This window comes from Pteropus alecto, unplaced genomic scaffold (assembly GCF_000325575.1).
Source record: "Pteropus alecto unplaced genomic scaffold, ASM32557v1 scaffold131, whole genome shotgun sequence".
Lineage (NCBI taxonomy): Eukaryota > Metazoa > Chordata > Mammalia > Chiroptera > Pteropodidae > Pteropus > Pteropus alecto.
The window spans coordinates 20220565-20248192 of NW_006434709.1; the positions used below are offsets into that span (position 1 = coordinate 20220565).

Sequence of the window (27628 nt, forward strand, 5' to 3'; positions counted from 1 at the left end):
AAATCAGTGATCATAGCCTCACAGGGTCTGAGTAACAGCCTTCAGGCCACCGCATCAGGAAGGGGAGAAGAAAAAGAGAGAAGGGCATAAAAGGGAGAGACACAGATGCATATGCAGACAGAAGCCCTCAGCTAGCCTGGCACCACAACTGCATGGACACGACTGTCCACATTGGGGACATACTCTGACAATAAAGACGATGCAACTGACCCCCACTAAGAAGGCAAGTGCTTGAGTTGAGGATGAGTTTCATGGAGTCTTCCATCCACTTTTTCTCCACCCTCTTTCTCAGTCTCCCATAAGCCAATGAAAGAAGGAACTGCATTATGCCCTCCGCTGCCCTGACTGCCTAAATTAAGCCACCAAGGACCCTTGGTATCAGTGACACGGTATCAGACCCTTTACATTCTCAGGATAAAGATTCTGTACCACAGAAAAGGCTCCAAGGGAAGAAGCCCAGGCTCCCGAGTCATCATGGTCAGAATCCTACCTTTGTAACATAGTACAAGAGAGAGGCTCCTAATGAGAGAGGAGAAAGGAGAAAGGGGTGAAAGTGGGGGTGGGGGGGAATGAGAGCAGGGAGAAAGCCTAACTTGGCAAACACAGTGCGGCACAGCTTAATGGTTCAGAACCAGTGCTCTGGAGTCACTCCGTTCTCAGTTCAATCTCCGCACCATTACTTATTAACATCTGACTCTAACCACATTGCTCAACCTCTCTAACCTTACAGGAGGGATGAAAATAATGCCTCCCTCAAACAGTCATTACAAGAAATAAAGGACGTGATGTGCAAAAAGCACGTAACATGGGGCCTCTATAAGTGGTAGTTGTTGTTATTATTTCCTGAGATACTGAAAAAAAACATGAACTGGTGAACAGAGACTTAGACTTGAGTCAGGCGACCTGGGTTTTCAGTTCCCCAATTCATAAAACAAGGGGCTTATAATTAAGATTCCTTCTAGCTCGGATATTCTAGAAGTCTGTGACTAAGAGGTAAAGACTAAAATGTAATGCGGGTTATTATAATTGTAACATAATGACACTCAGTAGCACATTCACCATCATCAAAGAAGCTACATGCACAACAGGATTATGTGAAGAGTAAGAGTGTTTGGGTGTGGGAAGGTTGGGGGAGGGGTGGTGGTGGGGAAAGGGGTGGTTAACCACAACTGACATTGCTCATATTGTTTGTTATTCTTTGGTTTGCTAGACCAGACTTCAGAAAAGTTTCTGGCCATGTAGATACCAGGCAGACAATTAGGGTCTTATTAAAGTTTCACTTAAAATCAGGAGGAAGAGATTTCTCCTTGCTCTAACCTTGAAATCTTTGCCCTTAGAAGTCAAAACTGATAGTACCTTTCATTTATATAGAACAGCTCCTCACCTGTCATCTTACTTACTTGATGGGCCACAAAAGGCTTTCAGAAAGAACTGAAGTCACACTCTATAAATTACACTTAAACATAGAGTGAAACATGGTGTTCACACAAGACACCGCCGCCCTCAGCCTAGTTTAAACCAGTGAGGACTTAAGTCTCCTCGGCGTCCTTCTTGGCTCCCCAGAATACTGGTACAATGTGAAAATACGTGCCCAAAATGGAGAGCCAAGAGACAAAGACCACTGCAACGGCAAGAAACCAGCGTCATCAGGCCTCAAACGACAGCCAGCACATCCGAGTGGAATGACAGATGTTACACAAAAGCTTGGATGAGTCCTCTAAGCTACTGGGATTGCCCTCTCTCCCAGTGAAATCCTCTTATCCTTTAAGGTAGAGTTCAAGCCCCCATTCTCCTGGATAATGATAATACTGCACCCCACTGGTCTCTCCCATTAGGGAGACCCACTCACAATTACTGTCCTGAGCTCAATGAACATACAGAACCTCCTGCCATTGCTTGTTCTCTGTCTTCGATACATATCTACTTATGAAAGCACCTCCAAACGGTTTTCTTTTATCTCCCATATTACCTTGCACTTGGCTCACAATGAATAAATAACTATGGCCTAAACAGGTAAGTACACCATTCTGAGTATACATATAATTTTCTTCTCAGGAGAAGACTGCACCATTGGCCTCATAAAGATTAACTACGCCCAGTCATATATAAAGAATTTCACCTTGGGCAGATAAGGGACTGTACTATGCCATACATCCAGGCATACATCTTCGCCTAGACAGTTTGTTCAGTGAATGGCAGGTCTATTAATAAGAATGCCAAGGCTGAATCTTAAAACCGATACAGCTTGACAATACTAAGCCTTCACATACATACTTATTCTTGTTTCCCAGGAGGAAGGTAAGACTCGGAAAGGTTAAATGGCATGCCTGAGGCCATCCAACCAACAAACAGCAAAGTCAGCGCTGAAATTCAGTTCCAATCTCCTTTCACTACCCACATCCACTCTACAAGGCCCTATGTCAATTGGCTAAACAGGAAGGCTGAAAGCACAAGATATAGTGTCAGAAGCCAAAGTCTCCCAGGGCATATCTGATTCCTTAAACTATCAATATTTTGTATAAGAAAAATATACCTTTCAAAAGAATATAGAATCAAAACTATGCAGTGGAGACTCCAACACCCTGTCCAGAATCTGAAGCCAGGCCGTGCTAATTGGAGATTCGAGACTATTTAAGCTACTCAAAAACAAGAACTAAAAGCAGGATCTCCTAAAGAGTGTAAGAGCAGGCCATATCATCACAGCATGAAGAAATTAAAAGAACATGTGTTAGAATATTAAATTCAAAACCAGTGAGCTGTCCTGAGTGGCAGAAAATCCACAGCGGGCAGAGTGAATGGTGAATCATGACCATCCGCAAGGCATACTCACTTGGAAAAAGGACATTACCTTCTCAGTGAAGAGCAACAAGCAGCACATACTTAACCTAGAGCCCAGAAGCCCATCTGTGTTGAAAATTAACACTTACACCTCAGGCCGTGGAAGATTCCTGGGCTCGTTGCAGGCACTCTCTAATCACCACCTTGGAAACACATGTGAACTGGATTCTGGGCTCACAAGGGCCTCTCTACCCCCATTCCATATTTTAACACAGAGGATTCACAGCTTTTATAACAAGAATCTGGAGGGCTGAACAACCACATGTGTAAACCATGTGGACTAAAAGCTCCGAGAGGGAAGAAGTGGCCTCTCATACTCCATTTGTTTCCCACTGTCAGCAAATGGAGCATATGCTATTAACTTACCTTCTAGCCTACAACAATGCATTCCTGGGTTTCTATGAGCAGAGCCACAAGGTGTCTTTGTTACACACAGGACGTGAGATTAGAACGCGATATGGAACAGGCCAACTCTGTCACCGCCACTGAATCACACCTGGTTAGTCCACTCAGACTCAAGACCACGCGAACGTTCCAAGAAGTAAAAGGATGTCTCATCTGCTTTCTTTCTTCTTCCCGTTTCTCAAGGAAGACCCGCCCAAGCCATCATCCCAAGTTCGGCATCCTCTTCTGCCTACGTTTAAGTTCTACTGGGTCACAGCAGTGATTCCCGAAGTGTGGTCTGGGGACCTCTGGGGGTCCCTTAGGCCTTTTCAGTAGGTCTGCAGGGTCGAAATTATTTTCATAATAATACAAACACATGTTTTTGGTCTCTTACACTCTCCGGAGTGTACAGTGAAGTTTCTAGGAACTATATAACGTGTGCTATGCAACAGACTGAATACAGAAGCAGATAGAAGAACCCAGCTGACTTCTATTAAGCCGGACATTAAAGGGATTGGCAAAACTATAAAATAATGCCATGCTTCTAAGATTTTTGTTTTGGAAAATGTAATCACATTTCACAAAAATATGCTCTTATGTTAATATGTAATTGGTTTATTTTTAATTAATTTTAAAATGTATCAGTTTTCATTTTAACATGGTAAATATTGATAGATATGGCTCACATAAACAAAAACCCTCTGGAGTCTGCAATATTTAAATAATTTAAATTTTGGTTTTGAGACCCAAAAGTTTGAGAATCACTAGTTCAGAAGAATGAAAGATGCTCGCATCCCTTCTTTTTCTTTAGAAACTAAATCTGAACAACTCTGCTGTTTCCTGCCCATCAGATCCTACCTTCAGGCTCTCCTTCAAGCCCCACCTCCTCCACCAAATCTTCCTGATGACCCAGCTCTCTGAGAACTCAATCTTCTGATCTCCCCTGAAAACTAGTTTTTCTATGTCACCTAGCATTGCATCATACACTGCCCTATGACACATCCACTGCATTATTGTCCTGGGTTATGCAACTTCTGTTGTTATTAACTTTCCCTTTGGGTGTGTCTTGCTTCCCCAAGGCAACGTGGAACTGTAAAAATGGGTCTGAATCCTTGCTTTGCCTCTTAACTAGCTGGCTGACCTTGGGCAAGTTACAGAGCCTCAGTTTCCTTGTTTCTAAAACATAGAGTAGGCAGAAACCTGCTCCTCCAACACCACCTAGTTCAGGAGTTTTCTGAGAACAAACTGCTATAATAATCCTAAGTGCCAAGCATGGTGCTGGCATGCAGGAGACAGATCAATCTTCCCAACTATGTTGACAGACAGAAATTACCTTAACTATCATGTGCATTTATTTGGTAAATAAATGAATGATGCATGAATCAATACATAAAGTTTTGGTCTCACTAGGGGACAGTACGCCCTCATAAGAGAACATTTGTAAATGAGTGTGGGCAAAGAGGGCTACTGGCTTTTAGTGAGCAAGAATCATTGGCATTTAGTGGGCAGGGACATACCTAAGAATCCGTTCGCTCAAATACCATAGATTTCTATCTCAGACATGAATTTTATCATCTTAATATCCTGGTACCTTTCAAGGTCGTAAGCTTCTCACTCACTTATATAAGAGGGCCCCTAGTGTTTCTCCCCAAGCAGTTCGTAGGGGGTCTCTGGAGTATCCTCAGATCCCTAAGAGGAATACCAGATCTTCGGACCTCCCAGGTAGTTAGTTCTCTCACCAAATAACAGGTTTAAATGATAGTGTGTCCATTTCGCTTTACCTCAACTCTCCAGAAGGATAGAAAAGTGGTTGCTCCCAGCTTTGGTGGCTTGTGTCCTTAACGTACGGCACCTTCCTACACTTCTCCTACCCTGATATCCTCCTGAAGAAAAAAAACCTTAATAATTAGAAATATAGTTTGCCCTCTGTAAATAAAACAGTAAGATCAACACAAAAATGAATCAGTGCTAATATAAGCAAAGTCAATCACTTAGACAAGATCTCGATCAGATTAAACACCAACATAATCTCAGAAAAACTGGAGGCTGAGGTGGGACTGGAGAGGTTTGGGGGGAGGGGAGAACAAGCAGAGACCTAAGGAGGAGGGAAGTCCTAGCATACAATGACAGTGCCGGGCCCATCACTGCCTACAGATGGGAGTATCCTATGGTGAGGATGGATGCCTCAGGCCTTCTCCACCTGTGGATACTAAACCATTTTTCCAAACTTCAGACTGTGAAGTATAGTCTCAAGAGATGCTGCATAAATTTTAATACATTTGGGCAACATTAGGAGAGATATAACCCCATATTAGCAAATTAAAGGCTCTGATAAGCTCTGAAGTAAAGAAATCTGTTTAACTTTTAACTCAATGTTCCCAAACTCATTTGACCATAGAACCATTTCTTTATGGAACAACCAGTAACATCTCACAGAACTAGATTTATCAAGATTCTCAGCCTTGTTCCTGTTCCTTGGAACCCCAGATTAAACAGTGAAATCACTGAACTAAATTTCTTGTCTCTGATTCCAGCATCAGAGATGGGCTTTCTGCAGAGCCTGCCTCCAGATCTAGAACAGGATGGTGAACTGACCCTAGAATCCCAATTGGCAGAACACTCAATTCTCCTTGTAACTTGATGACCTGGCACCCTGAGTTTATAAATTAATTGCAAGCACTCGGTTACTGCTCAGTCTCCCCAAACGGCTGGAGCCTCTCTCACGTTCTCCCCTAGCGAGTCTCACCTCGGGGCATTTTGCCCTGTAGAGTGACATCTGGTAATGTCAGGAGACATTTTTGGTTGTTACAACAGGGGAGGAGGTGCTATTGGCATCCAGTGGGTAGAGGCCAAAGACACTGCTAAATCATACTACAATGTCCAGGGCAGCCTTCATAACAAAGCATTAACTGGCCCAAAATGCCAATCGTGCTGAGCTTGGGAACCCTATAAACTCACAGTCTTGGTCTGCAAGGCTGAGAACCTTGGTAAATTTATCAAAACAATAAATGAATACCACCCTGAAAGAAATATTGCCAACCAGCTATTAGCCTCTGCAGGGGGCATATCTCTGCTTACATATGCAAAAGGAGCCTTTCCTTTAATGTCTATAAGATATACAACCTGGGGCAAGGCCAGTCACCGGGACAGTGAACCGGTGACAGTGGGCCTTTCTGCTCTGTCCTCGACCTTCTTAGTTAATGGCCACATGAAGCCATTTCCACAGTTTGCCTCTCATTTGCTCAAAAATTAATGACAAGTTTGCGGAAGAAGCCAGGCCAGTGGGTACCAGGCTCCTCGGCTGCCTTCTTACCCTCAGAGACCCTATTACAGGGGCAGAAGCAAAAGACTATGCATATCAGCGGCAGACTCCATCAGTGGGCTAAATATTATCATTATCATTGAAAACACAAGCTGTTAGGAAAGCCTTACGATTCTTTTCCTGAAGTCAAGACAGATTAAAGAACTCAGACAGAGGGGGCTCATGCTCCATAGAACCTGCAGATATGTGCAAAGCATGAGTTATGCTTTAGGGATAGCCCAAAAGCATAAGGGGAAAATAGGTTTTCTTATGTAAGCAAAAGGCTCCAAAATATGTATGTATCTGTGTTTACACAGGTGCCCATGTGTAGATAAATATATGGAAAAAGATAGATGATGAATAGTTAGATAGATGACTGATTAACTGATTGATAGAGATTCCAAAATGGCTGGTCTCTAAATGCTGCTCCTTAACTCACAGGTCCAGCTTTCCTTCCTATTTAATGAGACAGACACAAACAACCTGGAAGCCAGAGAAGCTGCACTCTGAGTGACAAATAAAAGGATTAAGCTCCTCCTTCTTCAGCAGTTACCTCATCCTCATCTGGGCCAAGCCTGGACTGCGAGGCAGACACAGTGGGAGCCCCATCCGTCACTCAAGGACCTTGAACAGGTTGGGGCAGCCAGACTGTCGCCATGGCATTAGCCTTGACCTTTGAAAGCCAGAGAAAGGACTCTTTCCAAGGATTCTAGTCCTGCCTGGGCCCTTGTGTAATAACTGAGGGTGAATGAATGACGAGTACAGAGAAAGAAGGGAGGGAAAGGGTTTGCAGGCTTCAAAAGGCACTTTCTTGCTTAAAAACTAAAATAGGATCTCGACAGGTGGGACTCTGTTGAGAATGTGGGGCACAGCTCTGGGAAAAGAGATCTTTGGGCCTCTACCCAGAAGGGCGAGGTTCAGGGGAGTTTTGAGGTGAGAGGCCCATGGGGCGAGGTGCAGAAAGGGAGGACCAGCAATAAAGGCAGCCCTTGTGCACTTCAGTTTTCCTTCAGCTAACACTGCCCAACCTGTTCCAAACCATTAGACCCCATCTGCCCCGAAAATAGGAGCAAGAGGAAATAATTGAGTCACCAGAGAAAGGCAGTTTGTGTGGTGAGGAGAAATGGCAAGAAGGAAGAAAAATTGAACTAGTGTCAAGAGACAGAAGTGGAGAGAAACAAGAAGACCTGGGCCACATTAGGAAAAAAAAAGAGCGACCCCTACCCCAAGTCATTATTCACCAGGAACCAGTGAGAACACTTAGCTCAGCAGAGAAAATGAGGCACCGTGTTGTTGTGCACACACACGGCAGACCCTGGCTCAGACCCTGGTTCTACCACTGAGAAGCTGAGTGACCTCGGCCAAGGAGGTTTACTTCCCAAGATTCAGTTTCCTACTCCACAAAATGGTGCTAACAAAGCCTTCCTCCTAGGGCGGTGAGGACCAAGGTGGTTCAAATAAGGCGAGGGGTTCTCCGAATCCATCCATAAATGGTCTTCCCCTCCCCACTTACCCCTCCTTCATCCCTTCACCATGCAGAATTTATTTCTGAAAGGGATTCAACTCATTAGAATACACTAGTCTGTTTCTATGGAGACAGTAGACTGACACTAATAGAAAATTCCAGAAGAAGCCAAGTCGTTGGGAGAGATGGTAAGAGTCCCTTGCTCCTCAGAAGCTCTGTGACAATGAGGGACAATGGGGGTGAAATCAGGAGGAGAGAGATTTCCTTGGTAAGAAAGAGCCAAAATTGGTCAGAGAGAAAAACCATTATGCCATTAACTGATTTTCCTGAGGGTCCAAAAGTCCAGTGACATGATTTAAGATTCACTAGCACGTACCTGGGATGTCAAGGGGCACTGGACGCTGAGGGGGTTAGGACAGAAGAAGAGAAGCTCCTCCCACCAGGAGCTTGAGCCTGGCAGAGGTGACAAGCCCAATAATACCCTGGGGACAGTCCATAACAAAAGATGACAGAGTACAGTCCAGAGGCTTTTGATGGTGCCACACACACAGCTGCATAGAGTCAGCGCTAAAAAATATTTGTTAAGTGAGTGAACATTCATTCACTTCAAAGCTTTCAGACATTTGCCTGAGGAAAAGCTCTGTGAAGCCCAGTCTCATTTTCTGCAGGGGAACAATTCCAGCCTGTTTCAGGGAAAACAACGAAGCCTGGGGAGGAACCTGCAAATGCTGGAAACCCTGAGGCCAAGAGGCGAGCTGTCCTGTGGTTGTCCACTCAGCCCGAACTCCCAGACCACAAGGCTGCACCTGCTTAATCACATACATGACAGTTATTAATACTCTCAGGCCAGTGGCCAATGCCTTGGGTCTGCTTTGGTTCTGAGGGACAGAGAAATTAGATTCTAAGAACACCAAGAGATTCCAGGACAGCCTCAACAGGCTCAAGACCCATCCCCTGAATCAGGAAAGATCTGCTAAGTCTAACTCCTTACATGGAAAGGACATGACTTCCTTAATAGACTTAGTGGTGCTGGGCCAAGAAAATCTTTTTCTAGGCCAGGGAGAAAGGAAAGAAGACAGAAAGACAGACATTATTCTGAGTTTTTCATAAAGCTGAATATATTTCATTTAAAGAGCCATCCTCTATTCTGAGACATGCCTGTCCTACTTTTTCTTGCCCATCTTAAGCACACCAAGTCCTTTCCAACCTCAGGGCCTTTGCACATGCAGCTTCCTCTCTCTGGACCACTTATCTCCCTTTCCATATCAGTTCCTTCTCTCCCATTGTCTTAGATTAAGTCTACAAAGAGGCCTTCCCTGAACATGCTACTGGAAGGCAAGCCTCCTCTCCTCACTCACATCTTATCCCCCTGTTTTTCTTCTGAGCCCTTCTTACAATGTGCACTTATTGGTTGGCTTGTTTCATGTTGATCCCCCACCCACTCTAAGTCCCATTGGAGCAGAGGCCATGCCTGTCTTGTCTGCCATTAAACAGCCATGACTTAGCATGGTGTTTAGAGCATACTAGCTCTCAGTAAATGCTCATTCAATCATCGAATTAAAATGTTCCATTTATGAAATAATTACAATAGTAAATTTATTTGTTAAATTCTTACTTGGTAAAATTAAAAGAGCATAACTCTAAGTTCATACCTTCCCCTTTTGGGGGGTGGGCAATTAGAGGGAGAGGAGAAATGTAAAAACTTTGAGAACCAACGCTTTATGGAATAAAAGTCATTGTATGGGGTCCCTCTGTTAAAACCACAGAACGAATTCTGAAACAGGTGCCTACAAATGGAATGTCTGTAAATACAGATCTAATTCCAGAGAGACTCACTTTTTCAGAGGTGTTTTATCTTCATTTCTCATTCACCAACAGTGGACACTAATATCACGGTTAGGGTCTTCTGTCTTCCCCTTTCCTTGCCAAGCACTTTATTATGCAGGTTTTAATTTTTCAACCCATAAACATTCATGGGTTCCGATATAAATAAAAGCCCATGGATCCTTTCTTCAAATGAAGAACCATTCTTGATTGCATTAATGACCCCCCACTGTTGTCTTGATTTGGATGTTCGTATACTGAGTTTTCTTATACCAGGGTTCCCCTGTGCACTGGGCAACTCCCCATGGGCCTGGCCTCCCGATCAGTAATACACTGGGAGGACATATATCCTTGAAGCTACACAGGACATAATGCAGCTTTACAGTTCTCCATTTCCACCAGGCATTGCACAACCATGTGGGGCACAGACAGATACACATTATCAACCACCCCACAGCTTGTGCTCTCCTGTGGCTATTCCCATCTGGCAAGGTGATTGGCTATGGTGTACAAGGGCAAGACATGCAAAACAATGATGCCCTCTCTATGTCCAGGGCTCCATTTCAAACACATTCTTCTATAATCAGCCACTTCACCTTTACCAGATCTTTGGGGGTGAGGGTGACTGCAGATCATTTACCGGTAGAGAAACTGAGGCCTGGGAAATGAACTGGCTCACTGAAGACAGCGCTGAAAATTCAGCACAGATCAGGACTAGGAAAGTGCAAAGGTATAAGAGCTCTGAGATCATGACATGCCCTGGAGGTGCAAGGCACTGGTGTTGTAGTTCTCATCATTAGTCATCTATTCAAAATCTTCTAGCATTTACCATGTGCCAGATGTACTTCCGGGCTCTAGGAGGTAGGTGTGTGGGGTGAGTACAAAGACAAATGACACACGGTCCCTGCCCATCAAGGAAAGGGAAGTGTACTGGAGCAGTTGACCATCTCTTAAACAAACCTGTACCATACAATGGAATTCTAGAGATATGTGGCTGGAAGTCCAGGGGAGGATGGTCCAGATCCATCCTGTAAGAGGGAATAGGAGGAAATATTTGAGCAAGAACTTGAATGAAGGCTTTGCTGGATGAAGAAGCAAAAGGCCATTCCAGGCCAAAGAGGTATGACAGGTTATGAAGAGACTATAAAGGTTGGTGGGATCAGCCAAGGCCAATTGGCCAAAGAGCCTCATAGGTCTTACCCAGGAGGGGAGACTTCCCTGAAGGCCACCAGCAGGACACGTCTCCACTGGGAGCATTAAACAGGGTAATGGCATGATCAGATTTGGGTGTCTAGAGGACAGGTCAGGCAGTAGGTGGGCTGGCGAGAGGCTGACAGGAGTTCCTGGGGGCACAGAGACCAGTGAGGAGATTTAATTGTTCAGGCAAGTGGCAGTGTGGGACTAAAGAGGGGATCTGCTCCCTTCACCTAACCTTTCACCTGCAGAGTAAATAATAGTATTTGTCCTGCCTCCTCTACAGGGGCTATGATAAAGTTATCAGTAATAATGAGAAAATAATAAAAATAATAGCCAACATGTATTGAGCACTTACAAATTTTATTTAACAAAAATATAGCATTTGCTAGGTGTCAGGCATTGTTCTAGGTGCTTTACAAATACTAATCCATTTAATCCTTATAACAATCCTGTGAAATAAGGACTTTAATTATCCCCATTTTACAGGTGAGGAAATTGAGGCACAGAGAGGTTAAATAATTTACACCAGGTCACAGAGAGGTAGTAACTAAGGAAGCTGCAATTTGCATCTGGCCCTGGTTCCTGTTCCTGGCTGGGCATGGTGTCCAGGGCCTCTTACTTGTTACATCCGAGCACGGTGGTAAGTGCCTTACGGCCATTGCTTATTACTTTTGTCTAATAATTCTGTGAGCTAGGGACTCTTTTTATATCTGTTTTGCAGATAAGAAAACAGACACAGAGAGGACAGGTACTTAGCCCAAGGTTATACATCTAGTAAGCAGCAGAGTTGCAAATTGCAACCTGGTCTGCGTGACTGCGAAGTTCGTGTTCTTCACCACTCTCTCCATTCATTTTAAAATTATAAAAAATAAAGGAAGGGGACGAGAAGGAAACAGCAACCTGGAAGGAAGGCTAAACACTAAGAGTAGCAGACAAGTAAAGTAGGTGGACTGGGTTTTGCCTTGTGGGATTTTCCCACCCAATGCTAAGCAGAGAGGAGAGAAGGCAAGTGCCTCCTCTATCCCAGCACCGCTAACTCAGCCTGGCAAACAAGTCAGGCCCTGTCAGCCAGGCAATAAAACACCCCCATCCCATAGGGGTGAGGGGCTGCAGGCGTCAGCCCTGGGAACGGGGGGTGGCAAACAATGATATCTCAGTCAGGCCCAGGCTTTGCTGATCGGTCCTGGCAAAAACAAGATGTCAGTTAGTAACAGCTGTAAATCCCTTTGACAGCCGCTCCCCAGGCCCCAAGCACACTCTGGGCCATGCTGGAGCCACAATGTCCAGAGCCTTCTTCTGCCACCTCTCAGAACTGAGAGTCCTGGCCTGGGGCCTGATCACGGAATCATTAATCTATAGACAGACTTCATAAGGAGGAAAACATGCAGAAAATTTTACAGAAGAAAACAGAGCTAAAAAATAAATTCACTAGGATTCAGCTGAGACCAAACCATCTAAGGCAGTGATTCTGAAGCAGGAGAGCAAGACCCCAGTAGAATCTATTGGAGGCTCTGGGGGATGCAAATTGCGAAGGAGCGCTTAGGAGAGGCTGCGTATCACAGTGATCAAGGATCAAGGGCACGGACTTCAAAGTCAAATCCCCTGGGTTCAAATCCTAGTCTTCCCACTTGCTAGCTGGGACCCTGGGTTCAAGTCCCAGTGTTCCTGCTTACAATGTAGGAGCCTCAGCATATTCTATAATCTCTCCAGGCCTAAGTTTTCTTACCTGTCATATGAGGAGAATGACAGTACCTACCTCTTCAGGGTGTTATGAGGATTACATGAGTTAATATATAGAAAGCTCTGCATACAGGGCTGGACACTGAGGCATTACTGTATATGTTTATTAAATAAGAAAAATGCTCTGGAGGAAACAGGAGACATCTCACTCTGATGGTGGAGGAGGCCATAATATCCAGGTTCATGGAGGCAGGAACTGGGAATGAGACGTTTCCGTTTCTTTTAAAAGAGTTTAAATTGTTTAAGTTGGAAGCCTCTGATTTAGGGTCAGAGGGAAAAATAGAAGTGCTATTCAACAACATGGCACAGCAACCACACTAAGGCACACTCACAGCCTTGGAATCCGGGGTGGGATGGATGGGGTAGTCCAGGAGCTCTAGAAACAACTAAGGTGTAGTCTGCACTTAAATTTTCAAACACCCAGAAATATCCGAAATCATCTAGCCCACAGTCAGCCCACTGAACAGGAAAAGAATCATGCTGAGGGCCATAGACGGGCCTCGTCCAAGGTCACATAGCTGGCTGGTGTGGGGAACGAAGCAGAAGTCAAGAGCTGCTGGAGCCGGGCCATCTTCCACCACATCGGCCTTTTGGCCTTGCTCCAGGAAGGCTAACAGCCCGGCGTCCAGGTCTCAGTCTGGCTAAAGCAGTTGCCACCTTGGCCTTGCAGGGCCTCCAAGTGCGCCAGTCCCAGCCCAGGGTAATGCTGACCAGCACCTGCCACCAAACTCTGACAGTCCCTAGAGGCCTCAGGCCCAATTCCCTCTTTGGGAAGTGAGGACTGGGGGTTCCTCACTTCCTATGCTTTCACACCCAGAAGTGGCTCAGGCCTGGGCACTAGTCCAGAAAAAGCAGCCCAAGAAGTTCCACAATCTCACTTGTCTCGTCCAGACTGATTCCATGTTCCTGACTCAAACCAGCATCTCTGTCCCTGAAATCGGAGACAGAGCTAGTTCCAAGTTCCACATTAGGAAAATAGGTAAATCTCCAAATCTCAGTAGCTCAATGCAATTGAAGTCCTAGCCGTATGCAGCTATCCACACAGGAGTGGTTCTCCTCTAAGCAGAGATTTGGAGACCCCTTGTAACTCTGCCATCCTCAACCTATGGCCCCCAAGATGACAACTGGCTCCTTCACACCAGTGGAGAGGGAAGGCACTGCCTCAAGAGGGCTTTGTGGGCTGGCCTAGAAGAGGCACTTATTTCTTTCATCTGCCTTCCACTGGCCAGGATTTAGCCACATGGCCGCATCTGTCCATAAGGGAAGCTGTTTGCCCAGGAAATGGAAAGAAGAGACTTTAGTGGACACATAGGCCATTTCTGCTACAACTGACCTCACAGTTGTGCTCTGAGGCACTCGATGGTCCTGATCCTGGTCCCATCTTAAGTGAGCAACTTGTTCTGCCCAGGTAGACTTAAAAGGGGCAGCCGATGGCCCTCTATATCCAAGTTGTGATATACAGGGGAAAGTGACAAGGATGGACTTGGACCAGGCTGGGAACTCACTGAGAGTAAGAATTGTGCGGTGACTCCCTGCAGCATCCCCAGCATCCCTTGTACATGGCCTGTCACAGAGTAGGTCCCCCATATAGTTGCTGAATAGGGAGAGGAGGTGAATGAGATATCTGCAGGGGAGCCAAGCATAAGCCATGTGGCAGGAACGCTGCGGCCTGGCTAACTGGAGCTTTGCACCTGGTATTCCAGGTCCACTTCCCAGCTTTGGAGGGCAGAGGGGTCGGGAGGAGGACCCAGAAAGGGACAGCCGAAGCCATCCTCCCTTCCATGCCTAGCTCTCACATCAGAGGCAGACTCGCAGTTCACGTATGTGGAAAGGAAGCAGAAGCTGTTTCCATTTTATTTCATATTTGTCAGTAACTGTGTCCCGCAGATATGAGAAGCCACAGAAGAAACATTTCCTCCTTCCCCACTGTAGCATCTCAAAAGCAGGGGTCCAGGGAAAATGTTGGAAGGGAACAAACACTCCTGACTTCAGGGGACAGAAAGCTGCTCCCCCAAAAGAGGCCAGCACAGGGGAAAGAGCAAAAAGCAAAGACAGCTATTAGTTTGCTCTGTGACCTTGAGCAAGTGACAAATTCTTTGTGTCTCCATTTTTTCCCCATCTGTCAAATGGAGATAATAAAGGCTGTTCTGAAGTTAGAATGAGATAATCAACATTTAAATGGCTCTGGAAAGTATAACGCTTTGTACAGGAATATAAGGTGTTATTATCCACTCACCCTTCCTGCATCTCTAGCAAATTCAGATGTTTGATAACAATTACAGTCTTGGCTAGGGCTCCATCCTGACAAGTAGAAGCAATGCAGCAGCCTCCGCATTTAAGAGATGGGCACTCTCGGCACAGGCCTATGCCAGATACAGGTCTGGTATGTTCTAGGACACACACTCTAATCAAGGATATGTGATGTGTGTGTGAAATAATGAACTGTGGTCCATGAGGGACCTCCACTACGTTCATGGGAAGCCAGCTCTCGCAGGCTCAGATGCAGACTGAGGGATACATAGTCCAAAAATCACAGAATTCTACAGTTGGCCCAGACCCCAGTCCCTGAGGGAAAATGAGCTAGTTCCAAGTAAAAGTAAAAAACCGATTCTATTTCCCATTGACCTGTGAAAGGCAAAACAGGTTGAGGTCTATCATCACTTATTCAGTTTGGGATCATCAGCAAATCATTTAACCACCCTGTACCCCAGTTTCGTCCTCACAGGAGTACAAAATGCACTTTGGTAACTAAAGACACAGTTCAAATGAAAGGTATTTCTTGCTATTGATGATCAAATTTCCAACCTATGAATCACCTGCAGTGTTCTCAGATTCTCTCGCACATGGATGACAGGGGTTCCCATTTTCTTTCTGCTAGAATTTAATTCACTGGGGGTGGGGCCAACCTGTCCTGCAGCCAACACGAAATTCTACCTCAGGATGAACAGGAGAGAAGACATCACTGAGATGAGACCGCAGAGAATGGGACACAACCTAATTCAAAGCCGAAACAAGAGCAAAGATCATTCTGGATTCCAGTCTGACTCTTGCAAAGACTGAGTCCCAGTTTCTGGATACCTATCTTTCCAGACTGGTTGATAGATCCTGCTTCAAGTCCCACTGACCTAGCAGAACAATAGGCTAAGGCCTGAATGAGGGCGTGGAAGACTCAGGAAAAAGAAGGGGAAGATGAGAATGAAGAAAAACAAAGCATGTTCAGAGCCTTATTTTCTCATTACCATTACTGGGCATGTATTTCATCTATTCAAAGGGGAAAAAAGTTTTCTATCGAGAGTCTAGGGCAATTCTGTGTAATATTTCATTCTTCAGTCTCCTTCTCTTGCCAACTATGACAGCAGCTGTTAAGTACTATCCTTCCCACCAGCCCCGTGGCATTTGTATGCCAGCATCAACTCAGAGCCCTTCTCCTCAGGGCTCCCACTCTTTCTCATGCTGCCGCATCCCCCAAGCTTTCACCTGGACATGCTTCTGTTCAGGTGAAATCCCTGGCAGAAATGGTTTCTGGCCTTCAAACAATGGAAAATTCAAAGAGGGCCAGAGAGCCCTTTTTCTGTTAGAATGACCTATGCGACAGTGAACAGAGAATGGAAAGCCAGACACAAGCTCCAAAGCACACATCTAACTTGATGCATCTGAAGATTATAAAAGCTCAGCACCCCGGCTCAGAACTATCTTCAAAAAGCCCATGGTTTCCACCAGCCACTGCACTGGACAAACTCATTATCCTCAGCTCCAAAGCAAGACAGGAGGCTTAATCAGGTCAGCAGCATTTGATCTGAAAATAAGTATCTTCTTTTGACATTCATGGATTATAGGAATTATATGTGCTAAAGCTACCTATGTCACTATCATGTCAAAGGATATTCAGCTGAGAGAAATAATTAGTCAAATGCTATCAAACTCACAAAATGAAAGCAAGTCCACCCATCACACCAGAAGCCAAAGTCTTGAGGTTGGTCTGACAATGGAAAAAAACAAAAATTGCTAAGATTTTTCCTGCCTCCCTGCTTCTATTGAGCCTGTAACCTATACTCAGAGATGGCAGAGGATGGTATGGTGGGTTACACGCAGCCTCCTGTGATAGGTACATATGCCCCAATTTGTCGTCACTCTTATGTTTTTTGACAAGCCATTGTTTCCAGCTAAAATTTTCCACTCCTGGCCTCAACCCAAAGGTGAGTTTATTTTGGAAAGTCTGAGCCAAATTTTTCTGCAACTAGAGTTTTAAGCAGGTGAAATAAAGGTTGCTGCTTCTTCCCACATAAAATTATGTCTCAAGAGTGAGACAATAGTTCAGGTCCCTAGAGTTACACAGAGCCAAGTTCCATGGATCCAGGGACAAAGTCTACATTAAATGTGGTGTGAAAAGATGTGCCTCTGAAAAAGATATTGAGCAAGGAACTGAAATTTAATTTCGATATATCTAAATAGTGATGACAGTTAGGCATTTGTAAGCTTTATACTTCGCAAAATACTTCACTCCATTATCTCATCTGTGCCGCACAGCTGCCCTGGGGAATAAAAGGAGACCCTGAAGGTACCCATCTGACATATGGTAAAATGGGAACAAAAGAGGGGTCAAGAATGACTGAAGGTCACACTATACATTAGTATGTGAGGTCAAGACCACTCTCTTGACCCTTGATCTTCCTAAGCCAAATTTTATAGCCCTGTAATGGTAAGTACATAAGTTACAACAGAATTTTTTTTTCTATTTATTTATTTATTTATTATTTATGCCTACAGCACCTGGTCTTCCTAGGTGGTCTCCTATCCAAGTACTAACCAGGCCTGACCCTGCTTAGCTTCCAAGATCCGACATCAGGTTTGTTCAGGGTCGCATGGCTGTAGACCATGGACTGGGGTGTGAACCCAGGACCTTCTGCATGTAAAGCAGACGTGCTAACCACTACACTATGGAACCACATCCTACAACAGAATTTTAAAGTATAGCACTGAACTACATTATCAGTTCTTAAAACTTCGTTATCTTGTTATCTTATTTGTTATCTTGACAACTTGGAGGAGGAAGAGCCTGACATTTACTGAGTATCCGCACATTCCAGACACCATACCAGGCATTTAATTCTCACAAAATTGCTACAGACTGGTATTGTGATGCTCATTTTTTCAGAGAAGGTACATGAGAAACCTAAATAGTGACAGGCGGGGTTAGTACTGAGAAGCAAGTAGGTCTGCTGGTAAAGGCCATGTCACCACCATACCATAGTGCCAGGTTCAGGAAAACCCAAAGACCCCAAGTCATACTTTGCACAGAAGAGTCACTTTAGGATTTGCTAACAAAAAGCAAAACTAAAGGCTTAACCCTACTTTCCTGTCACTCTTCAACCACCCAGTCTCTGAAGAGAGAGGGACATAGTCCAAAGGTATGGAATATTCAAAAGACAGAAAGAATGAAAAGGAACAATCTACAAACCAGAAAAGCAACCCCTACATAGCAAGCAAACCAGTAGTGTCCTTCAGATATACTACACTGAAGAGGCATATACAGGTTTTTTTTCCTGTTTAATCCTAAAAACACTGAATGGAATTAAATGGAGGTAAAATGCTAATAATCTCAAATACTACATGCTACTCCCTGCCATGACTTCCTCGGCCTTTTTCTGTGCAGATAAGTATCATCCATGTGTCTCTGGGCCGGCACCAAGTAAATGCTCAATAAATGGTCGATAGATAGATAAATGGATGAACAGATGGACGGAATAATGATGTTGTCAGTAATAATGCCTCCAAATTTAGGTGGAATTTAAATCTGCACTGTTCCAATTATTTGATATTTGGAGACATATTTGTCATGTTAATATCTGTGCTCCAAAACAAGTTAGCCCAGCTTTATCTTCTGTGAGCATATGGATGAGAGAATATAAATGTTTTGTTGCAATTGAACAGACTGCATAGTTGAAGATAGTTTTCCAAAGAATGTGACAGAAGCCAATTATTGTCTTTTTTAAAACAAAACAAAATAAATATTCTAAGAAAGACTCTTTACAGGAACAAGTAGAGCTTTCTATTTAGAACAACAAAAGCAAATCCGAAGAAGGATCAGTTCCATAAATGGATGGCCCCCATCTGTCCTTCCAACAGGAGGAGCCCCGGAGATTCCAGATGAAGCTCAACCCTCCAGGAGCTTCCAATCAAGTTGTTTACTGGCTACAGAATAAAATTTAGGAGGAAAGGAAATGGCATTGGGCCTCTAACTCAGGAGGAGAATACAAAACAAGTCACCAGGGTTGCAAAAAATAATTACACGGAAGCTGAGGCCCCACACATTCCACCTTTACTAAAGACAGCTAAATTGTAAGATTTTTGGTTAAGAATGGACTTCCTGAAGAAAAAAAAAGAAAGAAAGAAAGAAATTCCTTCCATTTCCAGTAGAGTTTTATGTCTCGCTACTCTCTCTGTAAGCTTCTCAAATGCTCCTTCTGGGGTACCGTTTGAGAGACAATGAAGAAAGAGAATTGGACAAAGAGAGACAGTCCTTGCCCTGCTTTCAATAAGACAAGCTCTTCTTAGATATACTATATGTTCTGGGGTTCCCCTAGAGTTTTATTTTGATGAAGAAAAGGGTAGGGGAATCCCTACTGCTAAAAAAAATTTGGATACCACTGTTGCAGACCATTAGCTAAATCTCATTCAGTAGTCATTCAACAAATATTTATGGGACCAAGTACAGAACTAGATGCTTTAAATAGCCCAAATTTGGAAACAACCGAACATCCATGGACAGATGAATGGATTTTAAAAATGTAGTGCATATGTACAATGGAATATTATTCAGCCATAATAAAGAAGGAAATCCTGCCATTTGCGACCACACAGATGAACGAGGAAGACATCAGTGAAATAAGTCAGACACAGAAAGACAAATACTGCATGATTTCACTCATATGATTTTCACTCATATGTAGAATCCAAAAAAGTCAGACTCACAGAACCAGAGTAAAACATTGTTTGCTGGGTTTGGAGAATTAAGGACATGTGGTCAAAGGGTACACATTTTCAGTTATAAGATGAATAAGTTCTGGGGATCTACGGTACAGCATGGCAACTGTAGTCAATAATATCATATTGTATACTTGATATTTTCTAAGAGAGTAGATCTTAATTGTTCTCACCATTTAAAAAAAAAGGTACATATGTAAGGTTATGGATATGTTAATTAACTTGGTTGTGGTAATTATTTTATAATCTATATGCATATTAAATTATCATATTGTACAACCTGAATACATACTATTTTTGTCGATCATGCCTCAATAAAGCTAGAATAAAATAAAGTAGAAAGAAAAGACCTACATCCCAGAAATCAGCCTTCAGCAGGCATAAAGCCCACAGCTCAGAAAAAACACATCTAACAACCAACTAGGCAACTTACAGATGGTATCTCACTTGACTATCACTACAAGAACTGCTTATAATAGTACGAATTATCTCTATCTTACAGATGAGGTAACTGACACTGAGAAAAGGGAAATCACTTGTCCAAGAGCTAAGACTAGAACTCCAGGCCACCTGACACCAAAGCCTCCCTACCAGCTACTAAACCAGCTTGATCTCTGCATCCACCTTCAGGGGGTAACTCCCCATTTCAAGTTTACTCATCTCTGTAGTTGCTTGGTGATGGTGATTCCTAATTTTTAGAAACCAAGGGAGGAGGGAAGGAAATAATTTAGACTCATAGATGTCTCTAAGAATCCAGATGTTTTCTAAAACACCAATGTAAAAGATGAGCCTTTACCAGCCTGGAATTCAAGTGGAAATGAGAAGCAGCCTGGACCAATAAGGCTAATTAATTCTTCCTTCATCTGGGGCCATGGCAGGTTAACCTACTAGGTGGGCAAAACTTGCTTTCTTCACTGAATTATCCTTTCTGAAATGCCTTCTTCCTTATGTCAGGCCTTTATTACCCTGATAGGCTTTGCCCTCTCTCCTTTTCAGGTCAAAACTGCTACCCCAAAAGGATCTGGGCATCTGTCATTGACCTGTTAGTGTGTCTGTGGGTCACTGTGACCCACCTTTGAAGGCACCTGAATTTTAAAGCTCTGTCCTCTGATAAAGGGCTAGAGACCTCACCACAGGTGAACTGACAGGGGCATTTTTTTTTAACATGGGGAAGTAAAGAGTGGATACCAATGTGATATACATATAAGGAAGCCCAATTTAACTTTTGCGTACTTCCAGTTTTTCCAAAAACAAAAACAACAAAACACACAAACACGCACAACCCATAAAACAAAATGGAACCTGCCGCTGTTTTCGACCCAGTAAGATAACAATAGTTCATTGAGCACCTATTGTGTTTCAGGCCATGTTCTGGGTGTAAATGAACTACCTTCAATTTTCAACACAACCTTTCACTTTCCTCCCTTCTTCACTGTATTAGTTTCCTAGGGCTGCATTAACAAAGAACCACAAACTGGATGGCCTAAAACAACAGAAATGTATTGTCCTGCAGTTCGAGAGGCTAGAAGTCTGAGACCAGCTGTTGGCGAGGCCATGCTTCCTCTAAAGCCTCTAAGACGGGATCTTTCCTGGCCTCTTCCAGCTTCTGGCAGCCCCAGGCCTTCCTTGTCTCGTGGTAGCATAACTCCCGTGCCTGCCTCCGTCTTCATATGGCCATCTTCTTCCTGTGACTGTCTTTATGTCCAAATACCCGCTTTTTATAAGTACACCAGTCATGTGGGATCAGAGCCCACCCTAAGGGCCTCATCATAAATTAATCACATCTGCAAAAACCCTACTTCCACCTCATATTCTGAGGAACTGGGGGTTAGGACTTCGACATATCTTTTTGGGGAGACACAATTCAACTCATAACACCCACCTATGAGAGAGAATGATGACCTTAAGGTCCTACAATGTCCCAATCCAAGAAAGGTTCAGTTTCATTTCCTAGATTATCCTCAAACAGAAGCACAGACTTGAATATCTTGACGAAATCCATCACATCAAAAAACAACAGTACTATCCTTCTTGCAACTGTTCCCTCTGCTTCAGATCTCCTCTCCCTCCTCCACCCAACCACTCTTTCTCCTCCTTTACATCTCAGCTCCATCGTCCTGACCCCAAGGAGCTCTCTGACCTCCCAGAGCAGGTCAAAACCCCCGACCACAGGAGCTCAACACACCATCTTTCTCTCGCTCAGTGCTCTCATCACCTTTGCGATTTTCCATTTGTTCTGGGATTATCTGACAGATACCTCTCTATGCCATCAGACTGGGAGCCCCTAGAGGGCAAGGACCTCTCTGCTTTGCTCACAGCTGGATTCTCACCTGAGAGTAGCCCCTGGCTCTCAGTACGGTCTCAGAGGTTAGTCCTCTGCTACTTAGAAGGAAAACTCAGGTAGCCCTTTCATCCTCAGCCTCAAGAAGCCTGATTAGTTAAGTGCAGTTATCAACCTTGTGACCCACGTCTTCCACAGGCTGGGCCCAGCTACTTCACTCCCAACACAGCTCAGCCTATGCCTGACAATCACTGAGAACCAGAGAATCACCCAGCATTACCCCCTCAACTCCTCAGCCCCACTCCACACTGCATCCAGCCCTCGTCAGTGTCTGAAACCAGTGTCTTCACGCCCAACAGACATAAGAGCAGGCGACATTCTAACTAGCACTTTCCCAGGTCCCAAGAAGGGTTTCTACTTCACACCTTCCTCATGAGTGGGCAGCAACAACACTGTCTTCTCAAAGCCACTACCTGCCGAGGAGTTGATTTCTGACCTTTAACATTCTACCCAACTCTGTATACTACACATACCCAATGTGCTTCTGAAGTCCTCTAAGACCATAAAAAACATAGCAAGCTTCCTTGGGATCAGATTTATACAGTCACCACAGCTACAGTAAGCTTGGCCTATGTATAGGCAAGAACAGCAGAGCCACTTTTACAGTGACCCAGCATGGGGACTGGCCTCTCATCCCCTACCAGCAGCCCTTCAACCAAGGGTCTCTGTGTAGTACCAATGAGGAAGGAATCGGACCATTCCTTTACTCTTTCACTTTGTAATACATTAGAACTCATTCGTGCCTTCACTCAGCCAACCCTGACTGAGTTCTTACACTCAGTGGAACAATTTGAGACATGAGTTGACAGGGAAAAAAAAGAAGCTCATCTTGTTCCTATATCCTAGCATCTAAACTCGAGAGAGACATAGACAAGGAATGAGAGGGCAGTAGGGTCAATGCCCCAACAGAGATGAGTATAACGGGCTACTAGGGCATGACATCTCTGGGAGGAGGATGAGGGGAGAAGTGAGGCAGAGTTTGCAAGAGGAGGAAAAGAAAAATATATTGTGGGAACACAAACCACACCACTTGCCTGCGGTGTAGGGTGTCCAACAAACAGAAATAGATAAAGCTAAAAAGATAAAACCAGGGGCCTGTTTGTAAAGGGCCTTGTAATTAGTTGACAAGGTATAATTTGTTACCACTCCCTTGAAAAGACATAAATTTTAACCTAATACTACAGTGAATTTTTAAATTCATGAATGTTGATTCCCTCAAAAGGGGAGTAAGCACACATACACCTCTACGTAATGCCTGTTCCATTCACCTCTACATATCCGACCAGACCCTAAGAAAACCAGACAGCTCTCATCCACATGGCTGCCCTCGGTCACCTTCAGGGTTTTCTCAGATTGGCTATTTTTCCAGATGAGTTCCTAGGATACAAGCAGTTGGCATCACACCCACATACGAAAACCTCGATTTGAAAAACTGAATTTCATCCTCGTGGTTTCCTGCTTACACTGCAGACCTCCCCTTCTTGTCCTCTCTTTCCTCTTCCTTTTTCTCTTCTTTTATATTTTTTTCCTATGCTCCCTGCTGTTTGCAACAGCTGCTGAAATGCAAATATCTGAGAAGTCCATTAACTTACTGTTTACTTGAGCTCTACCTGATTAGCAGAGGTGCTGGGCAAAATCCGAGCCTCTCAGCCGCCCCCCACCCCCACCCCAAGAAGCCGCAGCCCTAGGTCAACGTGGGGTGGGGGTGGAGAGTGGCATTTCCTCCAAATGGCCCCTTTCTTTCACTCACACCCCCAACTGCAGAGTTATGTTTTATATCAAGTCAGATTACATTAACTTCACTAAAATAAGATTCTAAATACAATTTGGAATTCTGGTAAAAAAAAGTTTCCACCAAATTCACCTACCAGTAATCTGGGTACTTTAACATAAATCTATAAAGGAAATAATCACTTACAAAATCCTATTTTAAGCACTTGTCCAGAAGCTTGCCTACAAAATGAGTGTGCGCTGCCCATCACATAGCCAAACATTACATTTGCATGCGGCACCCAACAGATCATTTGTGGAAAATAATCCAGCATTGGACCGATGTCCACTCTAACTGTGGCTGCCTGGAAACTGAAAAATAAGTCTACAGGGAGATGACACATGATCGGTAGCTCATTGGAAACATCTCTTTCTACTGTCAAAAGGCTGTTTGTTCTCCAGTCACTCTAGCTGACAATAAAGTGCTCAAGAGTTTTAATGTTCTCAATTACTTTCAGTGTAAAAAAAAAACAAATACATATACAATTAAAGAACCTAAGGACGAATACCACCTGCCTGTAGGAATATCTAGGTACTGATTCATCAAAAAGTAGCGCATCAGGAATTGTGGTGGTCAGCTGAGCTGGTCTGACCATTCAGTCCAGAAATAGGATCCTCAAAGGAAGGATGGGGCTCTGAAACAGGAAAAAACTTCCAGTCAGCTCTTGGGAATGGAGGCAGGTGAGGGTCAAGGGCCTCCAGGTGAAGACGGCACTTGCACAGAAGCCATCTGAGGTGGGAGGTAGCCATGGCTAGGTGCAAAATGGGGCTGGAGATGCCACCTACATGGTGCCTACCAGTCCGCACTGAGTAAAAAGAAGAAGTCTGCTCCCAGTTTGCTCTCCAAATTCTTCGCTTTTGTTGGGGAAGGAGAGGGTTCGAGTTTCTAATTCTACGTTGGTTTGGTTGTTGACAGTAATTGTCCTTATCTATCCTGGCTAAAATGAAGAAGAAAATGGATTCTTACCCAAATTTTGGCCAAGACCAATAGAGGATCAGAGCACCATTAGCAGGCAGAAAGGGCAATGGCATCAGCCAGACCGCAGTTCTTCAGAGCCCAAAAACACCTCTCGGAACCACAGCAAAGCAAAATGTGGGTGGCCAGAGGGCAGGGCAAGGCCAGCGGGGAGGCACCCCCTGCCCCACCACCCAGGCCCTCCCCAGCAGACCATTGGCTTCAAAAGGCGAAACAAATCACTTGTCAGCTACATCAGAGCACATTATTTTGTATGGAGGCATCCTCCTCAGTATTAAAGCAAAATCCACCATTAATCTCAGGGGCTAACTCTCCATATCACCACAGGCATGAATGAGACAGTCATCAGAAAAGGATCTGCCTTCGACAGCATATCAAACATGGACCTTTTTGGCAGGTACAGAAGCCAAGGGGGAAAGGAGGTCCAAAACAAAAAGGAAGTGGGGTTCAGGTTCCCAGGAAGAGAACAGAAGATCTGTGGCAGAGCTGGCAGAGCTGGCAGAGCAGAAGGGTTTGGGGGTGTTGTGGTCACATGATCAGACACGTGACCAAATGGTGAGTGTCCTGAACAGTCACTTCCTTGTCCTCATCTACACGGATTAGAGGTTCTTCAAGCTCTGTGATGAGTCTAGAAAATGATGCCAAGTGGCCCCTTCATCTGCCATGTGGCCCTGTGGATTCTCTCGCGGGGGCGGGGCGGACAACGGCAAACCCAAGATGTGAAATGGAGAAATCGGGGAAGCCAACAGGAGAGTAAAGACACACAAAGTATCTCAATCTAAACATGAAATCTGAGGACAGGGAGAGAATGGGTGCATTCACTGCCTCCTGCCAAAATTCCCTCAGGTATCTGCAGAAACAAAGTATCTCTTTTGTGGCCCCATCAAATCAATCGCGAGGCATTTCAGCTGCCATTTAACAGGGCCCCCGGAAAGTCTTTTTCATAATTTAAAAAAGTAATTATTTTAACCACTGATGTGTATAATAAACTCTTGTCAGGCTAACATTAAAATCTGTTTCTTTTCTCTGCTCCCCGCAAGCCCTTGCATCCCGCAAGCATGGCACATGTTCTATTTTGTTATTTTAAGATTTCTTCAAGGAGCTCCTTGATGGGCAGTTACCTTGTTAAGTGGCGGTACGTTTATCTAACACATATGCCACTTCCCTGAAGGAAAGAAGAGAAAGGTCAGAATGCAGTCAGCCTCTCAACCTCCAGACTGGGTTCTCTTCTGTGGGTGGTTTCATTAAAATCATTGTGGAAATTGGAAAAATTCAAAGAGGAATATCATCGAGATCCTTAGGGGCTAAGGGCAACAAACCAATGTCCAGGGAAAAAGAAGAGAAAAACTGAAAAACAGGTTTTTCTCCCTCAAGCTGTACAATAACCTGCGTTCTGCACAGTTTGGAGAAATAAACCTAAGCTCCTGGGGAAGTTTCCTGACAGAGCGAGGAAAAACAGGAAGGAAGGACAGCCTTCTGGTGAGTTCCACAAGGGCAGGGAACACGGCCAACGCATCTTGCATGAGGCCATTAGCACTTCACAGCCAAACTGAAATACAAAGGAGAGGCATTCTTTTTCCAAAACACCAGCTTCCTCATGTGACCCCTTTTCTATAATTTCCAGGAGCTCCTGGTCACTCTCAGGAAGAAGTCCACACTCTTCAGCCTTGTAGTCAAAGCCCTCCACAATCCAGGTTCATCCTATCTGATCACAATTTACTCCTAAGTACAATCCCCTTTAGTCTGGCGAGTCTCCTCATGGTGTCATAAGCATGCCACACCATTTTCAGCATGTTGGGCATTGATCCTAGATGCTATTGAATTTTTTTTTCCTATTGTGCGAACCACCCATTTTTCAATGTCCCGCTCTTGTCTTCCATGAAACTGTTCTCAACCACTCCAGCCAACGCTGACCTTGCCTCTCCTTTCTGAATCACAAAACTAACACCTATGAATTTCTCAGCTAACCCTTGTCTCCCCCACCTGTGTAGCACAGGCTCCAAGTCCCACGTAAGAACCATGAAGGCAGGAAACACAACACTCTTGTATCTGTTAGCACTTAGCAAGGAACTAGACAGACACATCTTTGGTACCCAATAAGCAAAGCAAGGGGTTGAGGTCACACACTCCAGACTTCCAGATCTCACCTCACTCTTGTCTCACCTCCTAGATTCAGATGCAGATCTAGAAATTCAGATCTAGAGAGAGGTAGGGATGAGGGGAAAAGCATAGTTGTTCCCCTGGATGGTGACGGAAGGAAAATTGCTGTTTTTTCTAGGTTCAGGCTCCTATAACACTTCTGTTTTTGCAGATGAGACATTTTGCTTGGCTTTACTTCTTGGGCTAAAGAAAGCCCATCTGGGATGTTAGAGCCATCCCTTCGTTTTGGAAACAGCCATAACATAATAAAGCCAGACAATCTATGGGGAAGTTATCAAGGTAGGGTATGAGCCTTCAGGCCCCATGTCAGTAGGATACAGCAGAGGTCAATAATCATAAAACCCTCTGTCCACACAGGTCAGCTTCAGGGAGGGCTGTGGAGCCCACTGCAAGAGCAATCTTCGTGAATTAAAAATCTCCATGTGATTCAGACTTCATTCATACAATGACTGTTTTATATTGTTCTCAAGATTCCTTTAAGAGTCTCAGTTAAGCTTCTCCTTCTCTCCCTGCTACCAATCCCACAGCCTGCCAGCTTTTCTAGAAATCGGTTCATCAAAAAATCATCCTCTCTTTTCTGTGTTCCTAACTAAAAATTCCTTCTCTTTACTCTGTTTTCTCAGGTTACCATTCCTTCTCCCTTCTCCC

At 44.3% G+C, this 27628-nt stretch overlaps 1 protein-coding gene and 1 pseudogene across 1 annotated transcript in view; both read right to left on the reverse strand.

Moving 5' to 3' along the window:
- Positions 1-27628, reverse strand: part of PRKCE (protein kinase C epsilon) — a 449749-nt gene that overhangs the window by 384613 nt on the left and 37508 nt on the right. The window lies entirely within an intron of this gene.
- LOC112478073 lies at positions 17508-17623 on the reverse strand (annotated as a pseudogene).